This window comes from Gracilinanus agilis, chromosome 1, assembly GCF_016433145.1.
Source record: "Gracilinanus agilis isolate LMUSP501 chromosome 1, AgileGrace, whole genome shotgun sequence".
Lineage (NCBI taxonomy): Eukaryota > Metazoa > Chordata > Mammalia > Didelphimorphia > Didelphidae > Gracilinanus > Gracilinanus agilis.
In genome coordinates, this window is record NC_058130.1 from 350,127,967 (window position 1) to 350,135,931 (window position 7,965).

At 39.5% G+C, this 7,965-nt stretch overlaps 1 pseudogene; it reads right to left on the reverse strand.

Moving 5' to 3' along the window:
• Positions 1 to 1,649: 1,649 nt before the first annotated feature.
• Positions 1,650 to 2,728, reverse strand: LOC123231458 (annotated as a pseudogene).
• Between the last annotated feature and the right edge of the window lie 5,237 nt (positions 2,729 to 7,965).

Consider the following 7,965-nt stretch of genomic DNA (forward strand, 5'->3'; position numbering starts at 1 on the left):
GATTTCCCTATAACACTCTGGAGGGATGCCTTGATTGGGAGGAGGTCTCATGGCTAAAACCCTTGTTAATTGACTTTTAGGCTCTTCAGCTGGGGCCTCTGTAAGCCCTACCAGAATAAAGCCAGGGGTTGAACACATAATCTAGTTCATTAAGCTAGATCTCTTACTCTGCCCTCTTCTCATTTCTTTACTTTCACTCTCTCCTATATTTTATAAAGAAATTGCTAAAAAATCATTTGGAATATATATTCATTTCCTGGTGATCACCTCTTTGAACATTCAGTCCAATCATAATTTTTTCTCTCTTTACATTGTGGTGACCCAAAGGTTATGAGGAATACCCTCAACTTCCTAAATTTTCTTGACTTTTCCTTTACTTTTGTTACTATCTCCAAGTAATCTTTTTATTTTATTTTATTTTTTTTTTTGTTTCACAATGCGTGCTTTTTATTCTCTTGCTCTGACAGCTTGTATAAATTAAAAAAACATTAAACCAAGGCAAGTATTTGAAGATCTTTGGGCCTCTTCCCCCCTAAACGAATTAACACAAAATAAAAACCAAACAAAAAACCCCAAGTATCCATTATTTATTTGGATACAGCAGACTTTGTAGTGGGCTATTTCTTTTAATTCATTAAGAAAAATCTTTCAAAAGGGAAAGAAAAAATAAAACTACTGCCCCTACTCCCACCCCTCCCATCATCCAGAACTTAATCAGGAGACTATATAGATATCTCCTAAACCAATATTATGTTATGGCAGCAGTTTCAAAGGTGGCCAAGGTAACTCTAGAATGGATTTTTTTTCCTTTTTAATAAACACAGCTAGAACTTGGCAGAGCTAACACACTAAATCATAGAGAATTACAATTAAAAAATATATATATGCACAACCCAAAAGGTAATTTGAAATTTTCATTTGAAAGGTAAAGCTTAATGCTATCAATTCACAAATATACTAATTTAAATACCCAATCCTAGTTGTTATCTAAAACACACATTGCAAACATACAAATGATCTATTCTTTCCACTTGTCAACTCCCATTCATTTCAATGGGTATTATGGTTTGGTTTGGGGAGAATAGATTCCCCTTAGACTGCAAGTCAGCAGGTGTTTCTTTACAGTTAACTTTAGCAAAATTCATACAAAATAGTAATTAACAATGATCTTCTCTACTCGTTAACTAACAAGGAAACACCTTCAAAACCACATTTCATTAAAGTTTCTGTACTAAAATGTAGAAAAACTGAACTACACAAATATTGAAAAGTTAAAATTCCTTAATTTTTTATTCCTGGTACCACTACCACAATTTACAGGGCAATATACCTGATGTAATGAAAAGAAAAAGAAAAGACAAAGCTACAACAGATAAAAGACCTCAGGAATGTACATCTAATTGACACTACATTGCATTAATCAATACCTGCACTTTTTGCAAACTGTGGCTATGACAGTCCTGAACAAGAAGAGTTTCCTGTTTAAGCTGCAGTAACTTTTCTGACTATGGATCATCGTTCCTTCTGTGGCAGATTTTTACAGTTCCTCTAATGCATTTGGGACAACTGTCTCAAAGTAACCTGCAGCTTTCCTGACAACTCCTCGCTCTCTCTCCTGCTAAGAACTGTAGCCCTTTTCTGAGGAGTTTTTAGAACCTTCTGCTACCATATCCACCACTTCCACCACCAGATCCATAACCACCACCATAAGGACTGCCAGAGCTCCTTCCACCAAAACTGCCTCCTTTCATGGGTCCATAATTTGATTGTTGCTGCCCACTATAATTTCCAAAATCATTATAGTTCCTACTGCCACCATAGTTACCACCACCAAAATTTCCTCCTTCATTGTAACCATCATATCCTCCACCACCACCACCATATCCACCACCTTGGTTTCCGTATCCAGGTCCACCACCACCACCATAACCCCCTCTACTACTGTAGCCAGGACCACCTCCATAATTGCTACCATCTCCACCAAATCCATTGTATCCACCATCTCCACCTCCATAACTGCCTCTGCTGCCACCACCACCACCACCACCACCTTATAACCACCTCTTCCACTAAAATTTCCACCATGGCCAAAGTTTCAACCACCACCTCCAAAGTTTCCTCCTCGTCCCATAAAATTGCCTGAGCCACCTCCACGACCTCTTTGTGACCCAGCAGACTGCATCTCTTGCTTTGAAAGGGCTTTTTTCACCTCACAGTTATGCCCATTAATAGTATGATATTTCTGAACAACAATTTTGTCAACTGTATAATGATCATCAAAAGTTACAAATGCAAATCCTCTCTTCTTTCCACTCTGTCGATCTTCCATAACTTCTATAGTTTTGATCTTGCTATACTTTTCAAAGTAGTCTCTTAAATTATATTCTTCTGTATCTTCTTTAATACCACCAACAAAAATTTTCTTCACGGTTAGATGTACACCAGGTTTTACAGAATCCTCTCTAGAAACAGCTCTCTTTGGTTCTACTATATGTCCATCAACCTTATGTGGCCGAGCACACATTGCTGCATCTTCTACACAAGAATAAGTCACAAAGCCAAAGCCTCTGGAACGTTTTGTTTGGGGATCTCTCATCACCACACAATCTGTGAGAGTGCCCCATTTTTCAAAGTGTTCTCTTAAACTATCATCTGTAGTTTCAAAGCTCAAGCCACCAATAAACAGTTTTCTCAACTGCTCTGGTTCCTTTGGATCATGACCCTCCATTTTGAGACCAGACTCACCGCCTCCAACTCGGGTTCAATATGGCTCCAAGTAATCTTTTTAATAGCTTGTTTGGGGTCTATGATTCACAACTGCTAAATAAAGGTAAGTTTGAAATTTTTTTTTCTTTCTTCTTAAAATAAACAGAAAGCAGCTGTTTTAATTTTAGTGGCAGTGCTTTAAGGCCTCACCTGGGGAACTGTTTCCAACCCCCTTGCCTTAGGTGAAAAGCAACCCAAACCAGCCAACTCTCAGGTTTTCACCTGGGGAGGGATTCTATCTTTCAGCTACCTTGCTCTCAGTAAGCTGCCTTACCTGCAAAAAATAAGTGGCTTTGTTTCTTAACTAGCTGTGAAGGCTGAACCTGGGAAAAAGCTTTCAATCTCTCTCAGAAGGGAAGCAGCCCTACTCCTCGCCCAAACAGAATTCCATCTTCCATCTCACTGCAAAAACAAAACAAAACAAAACAAAAAAACTCTAAAAAAAATAGAGAAAGTCCCAGAGCTTAGCTCAGCTCTTTATTATTAGAGAGAGTGATTGTTAAGCTGAAATTAACAAAGTTTTAGCTTTTTGTTTTACTCCTAAAAATTGACTTTCATTTTTTTCCAAGCCCCATGTGTCTCTAGAATTACCTTAAGTGGGAAAGTGAAACCTGAGGAAATTAGTCAGGAAGAGCACTGTTAAAGTAAAAACAAACAAACAAAAAAAAAAAAACTGGTCCTTTTTACCCTACGAGGCTTTTAGAGCCCAAATAATAGGAAAAACTAATTTATAAAACACTCCTTTTTTTTTTCTAAACCCTTAACTTCTGTGTATTGGCTCTTAGATGGAAGAGTGGTAAGGGTGGGCAATGGGGGTCAAGTGACTTGCCCAGGGTCACACAGCTGGGAAGTGTCGGAGGCTGGATTTGAACCTAGGACCTCCTGTCTCTAGGCCTGACTCAATCCACTGAGCTAACCAGCTGCCCCTTGTCACCCCTTTTAAAAGAAAAATTTTCCTAATAAAATGGTAAGAAAAGAAAGGTATAAAAGTTGCCCAGCTGCCCCAAACACTCCTTTTGCCCCAGGCCAACTCAGAAAAGCAGAAAAGCCTCAGACAAAAGTTTTCCTGGCCTGCCCTCCAGGAAATCTAATAATTAAATAATTAATTCATTTAATAATTAAATCATTAAATCAAATCATACTTAATCAAGGTGTGACATTCTTAAAGGAACCACACCCTTACTTGTAAATTTTCAAACCCTGACTTTAACCCCTAGCCAGTAGCATCATCTACTGACAAAAAACAGAATTATAAGGAGTCTAATAATTAAATTTAAACATGATAAGAAAACTATTCAAAATCCTTTTTTATAGCATTTTCCTAGCTGGGACATTTTTTTTTGGTATTTAAATTGGTTCATAAACCCAGCCAATATACCACAATGAATACACTTAATACTGTTCCTGGTTATGATTATAATAGTAGGATGTGGAGCGTTTTATCTCTTCCTCTCTCAGAGAGACTTAACAAATACCCTAAGAATGCTAGAGATACAAATAAGAGATTCATCTCAGCCTCTCCATCTATGAAGCATTTCCTGTCCAACCCAACAAAGTGCTCCTTCTATTATTCAACAAATCGAGGAACTAGAAGCTCAGCTTGAGTATAACTCAAGTGACATTTATAGTCAACTGGAAAATGTGGAGGAGAGTTTAGGGGAGATCAAGGCTTTTATGAAAAGCATTGATTTTTTTTTGTGATTCCTGGAATCATTTTTTTATTTTTTAGAAAAATGTTTTCCATGGTTACATGATTCATGTTCTTGTTGTTCTCTCTCCCCCCACTCCCCACCCCCCGTAGCCAACGCGCATTTATGAAAAGTATTGAAAAGAACTTTAAAAACCCCCAGAGTAAGAGAGATTTTATCTCTCCATACTTCCTCATTATCAGAATCTCTGTTCTATCCTGCCCTACAAAATTCTTCTCCTTTTACTACTCAACCCATCCCTCCCCCAATCCCTGCTGCTACTGCCCCAATTCCTATTCAACCCATTTCTCACCTCATCTCCACTGTTGCCCAAGCTCCTCCCCAATTCATCCCTTCCCCAATCCCTGATGCCTCTAATTCTTCCTCCTCTGCCCCAGCCCCTCCCCACTATCCTCAATTTACCCCTCCCTTTGTTATCTTACCTACTGCTACTCCTCCCCTTTCCTTTAACCACCCCATTGAAAACTAGATGGGGAGCCTACAGGCAGAAACACAAAATAATTCAGCTAAAAGTTTATTCCCTTTAAGGGAAGTACCCACTTTCAATAAAAAAGGAGATTTGGTGTCTATAAGACACCATACACCCTTCATTCCCCAAGATTTAAATAGAAAGAAGATATCTCTTCTTTCAAGGAAGAACTGATTTTAGTCTTTAAAAAATTGGAGAATATATTCAAAACTTTTGACCCCAGTTGGATGGATGTTGAAAATCTATTAGAAAGGTTTCTGACAAACGGAGAGAAAAATAAAATTATCTCTCTTGTCAATCAGAAGCAAAGTAGGGGAGTAATTGGAACCCCAATATTGAATCAGATTACACAAAACTATACCAGGCCAGTGAAGCATTATTGATAGCCATGAAAGCTTCTCTGATAGGCCTGAATCATAGTCAAAATTCAAGGAGACCAAACAAGAAATCAACAAACTCAGTTTATGGACAGACTTATTAAAGTGGGCAATACATATCTGGACTTTGATTGTCCAGAGAAGAATTGTTGTTAAATTATCAGAGACTACTTTAAAACTAGCTGCCCAAATTGGGACTCAATGGATCTCGAGGAATTGAGGAGGGTAGCAATCTATGTTTTTAAGGGCCTAGAACAAAAATATGAGGAAAACAGTGGCTCAACAGAGGCCAGAAGATAATAAAAGAAGACAGAAAATAAAATGCTAAAAGAAAAACTGAAAAATCAGGGAGAGACCATAGCCCCTTTGTGGGAATGCACAATTCAATCATTAACATGTCTTTACTGTGGAAAAAGAGGTCATATAATGATGGTCTGTAGGAACTGGATACAGGAAAAAAGAAATAATAACAACTTTAGAAAAAATAACATATAATCGAACATAATGTACTTCTCTACTAGCAGCAATGCAATGACCCAGAACAATGCTGAGGGACTTATAAGAAAAAAAGCTATCCACATACAGAAGAAAAATAACTGCTTGGGTTGATGGGGATACTATTGGGGATGTAGACGCTAAACAATCACCCTAGTGCAACTATTTTTTTTTTTTAATCCTGGGACTCCATTCTAGGAGCATAGGGCCACAACCAGTAGGCAATGGGTCACACAGTCGCTCAGGGTCACCCAGCTGGGAAGTGTCTGAGCCCGGATTTGAACCTAGGACCTTTCGTCTCTAGGCCTGGCTCTCAATCCACTGAGCTAGCCCAGCTGCCCCTACTTTAGGTTGCAGTTTCTTTAGCAGATGTAGTTTTTACAGGATGGGGTTGCTAGCCCCACGCCCAACCCTCCTCCTTTTTCATCCGGGCTAGGGACCGTCCTTGGCCCAGGAGTGGTAAGGGTGGACAATAGGGGTCAAGTGACTTGCCCAAGGTCACACAGCTGAAAGTGTCCGATTCCGGAATTGAACCTAGGACCTCCAGTCTCTAGGCCTGGCTCTCAATCCACTGAGCCACCCAGCTGCCCCCAGTGCAACTATTAATAATATGGAAATAGGTCTTGATCAATGACACATGTAAAACCTAGTGGAATTGCATGTCATATGGGGGAGGGGTTAGGGAGACGGAAAGAACACGAATCATGTAACCATGGGAAAATATTCTAAATAAAATTAATTAATTTTTAAAAATAGCAATAGGAGTCATAATAACAATCAGAATAATGACAGTGCTCAAAATGAGACAAATGATAATACATAACAAAATACTCAACAACAATATATAGAAAGTGGAGCTCATCCATGCTATACTTGGGGTGAAACCCCCCTCAGTGTGGGGATCCCAGAAAAATGCCAAGCTGTGGATCTCGAGGAATTGAGGAGAGTAATCATATACATATTTAATGGTCACCAGAGGAAAGATGAAGATAAGCCCATTATAGTCATAAATAAGTTTGAAAGCATTTACTGCTCTTATAATCTCTGGCAGTCTGGAAGTCAACTCAGCTGGAGTCTTCAGAGTAGCCACTGGACCAGCCTGGTGAACTCTCCCCTTCCTGCTGCTGCTGGTGCCAGCATCACTGCCCCTGCCATCCCTCTCACCATCAATCCACCCAAGATGAGCCAGACATGCTGAACAGGGAAGAGAACCCATATGCTCCTGGAGATTGACACAGCCATGTGGTTCCTCTCCAGTTTGTTGAGAACCTTGGGCTGCGTAAGGGAACAGAGGCTACAAGATTTCAGTGAGGCCCTTCAAGAGGCACTCACAATACACTATAAACACCACTGGTTCCCAAAAAAACCATGAAAAGGTTCAGGCTGTGAACCTTTTCCTGACCATCTTTAGATTTAATCACCAAAGGTGAAAACATCTCCATTTAACTCATAACTTGGGTGGTCTGTAACCCATGCGTGTTAGAATGAGTGGCAAATCAGAATTTACTGACTGCCTCCTAGGCAGTTCTAAGAAAAGCATCTGTTGTAATTGGTCACGTAAACTAAGAGGAAGCCACAGGAAGTAATGCAAAAAGGCCCCTTTAAAATTATGAGCTAGGCCCTCTCTCCTGGTTCGTGACTGGACTTGGAGGAGGTCTGTAACTAGTGAGACTGTTCCACGTGGTGAGTGTTAAGACTGAATCTTCCTGAACTTCTCTTAAGGAACTTCCTTTTAATAGAGACTCTGTGGCTGAAGCTTTTGCTTTGTTCACTTTCAAGACCCTTTGAGCCTGTGGCTTTCCAGCCTTGGGACCAAGGCCAGATTTCCCTCGGCTGAGAGTTAATTAGATCTACCTGGATTGAACTAGGGGATCAGAGCAAATTACCTATTGTGTTAAATTAATTATCCTATCTTATCCTCTCTCTTATTTCCTTATTTCTACTTCCTCTTCTCATTTGTAAATAAATTTCCATAAAAATCATTTTAACTTGAGGTTATTCTTTAATTGGGGACTGATAATTGTTCAATCCCCTGGTGACCAACCTTTTAATATTTACCCAATCAAAACCCCTTTTTACCCCTTACAAGGCTACCACTGTATCCTAATCAACCATAAGATGGACCCCAGCAGCAGCAAGGTAGCCGGGC